Source organism: Geospiza fortis, unplaced genomic scaffold (genome assembly GCF_000277835.1).
Source record: "Geospiza fortis unplaced genomic scaffold, GeoFor_1.0 scaffold506, whole genome shotgun sequence".
NCBI classification, from domain to species: Eukaryota; Metazoa; Chordata; class Aves; order Passeriformes; family Thraupidae; genus Geospiza; species Geospiza fortis.
The window spans coordinates 945128-946746 of NW_005054493.1; positions in this window are offsets into that span (position 1 = coordinate 945128).

Genomic DNA, 1619 nt, shown 5'->3' on the forward strand with positions numbered 1-1619 from the left:
GGCTCTCGCTGGCTGAGCGCGTGGAGAGGAACCGGCGGCTGCTGCACGAGGTGCTGGGCCTCGCCCCTCCCGGTGGGTGTTTTGGGAAGGTGGGAGGGAGGGAAAACCTTTGGGATGACAGGAGGGAAAACCTTTGGGATGACAGGAGTCCTCAGGGCCAGTCTCCCATGCTGCAGGTGCAGCTCCCTGCTGCTTCACACCCCAGGGCTGCCCCATCCCCTGCACCAGCATGTAGGAGGTGCTCATGGGTGATAGCTGTCAGTCCCCTCTGGTGTCCTGGTGAGGAATTTCACTGCTGAAAGCAGGAGCAAGAAAATTTCAGGGAGGCACCAGGTCTGTGGGCATCACTGTCCCTTTGCAAGCTGCCACCAGAAAAGAAAATAAATTAGTCCTTTGATGGCATCTGCCCCAATGACCCCATGTCCCCATCCCCACAGTCCCACACCTACAGCCAGATGCTGTTGCCCCACCTTTCACTCCTTTGGGATCTCCCAGAGGCAAATATCTGGGAGAGCCCTGTGGAGGGTGTTGGGATGGGATTATATGGGGGGTGCTATCAAGGGGATGGGGGCTGCCATCCAGCCAGGCTAATGCCTTGTCCTTCCTGCATTTCAGAGATGCCAGCGAGCGATGGGGACTGGGACTCGGGGGTTTCACTGCAGGATGCTGAGGGCTGCAGGTAGGTCAGTCCCAGCCTGGCAGAAATGGACATTTCCCTCTTTCCCACTCCCCAGTCTTGTATTTTAAATGCACCTTTTGAAGCAGCTCCAGGCAAGGGCTGTGGGGCAGCTGGTGAGGGAGCATGGCTGGGTCCCAGCGATGTTTCAGTGGGACAAGGGACAGGAGCTGGGTGTCCCCTGGTGTCTCAGCTCAGGACATCCCTGCCAGGACGCCAGGGCAGGAAGGGAACTGGGGAAGAGGATGGGACAGAAATTTGCTCCAGGTGCTTAAGAGGATCGAGGCAGCAGGAGTGTTTAATCTTGTTGGGCTAATGGAAAACCTTACAGGTACGGACTAAAAATAAGGAGGTGGCATAGGCAGGTGAGAGGCTGGAGGCTGCAAAGGGCAGAACAGTGAGTGGGGAAAGACCCCCCAGTGTTGTGGTCACTGCCTCTGCTCTGGCAGCTGAATCAGTGATGGGAGTGCAAGGCAGAGCCAGGGATGCAGCACCTCCTGTGGGCAGGGCAGCCAAAGCCTGGGGGAGGCCTGGGCCTCCTGTGGAGGGGCAGCATGTGCCCACCGTGCTGCACTGAAGAGGTTAAGGCCAGGCTTCCCGGGGAGGCTGCCTGAGCTGATTATTTTAATCAGGAGGATTAGGGCCGTGGCCAGCCAGGAAGGCAGTGGTGCAGCAGGGAGAGCTGTCAGGTCCCTCACCCTGCACTCAGAGGGGGCTGGGGAAAGACCCCTGCGAGGGAAGGGAAGGCAGCTAGACAATCGGGTCAGGGGGCCGCCCCAAACCTCCCTGCCTCCTGGCAGGGATGGGAAGTGATGCCTTCCCCCCTTTCCCTGTCCACCTCCGGGGTGCCCAAAGCACAAAGCACTGCCTCGGCCGAGCCTGTGCCCGAGCTGGGTGGGTGCTGAGCCTGTGCCCGAGCTGGGTGGGTGCTGAGCCTGCCCCA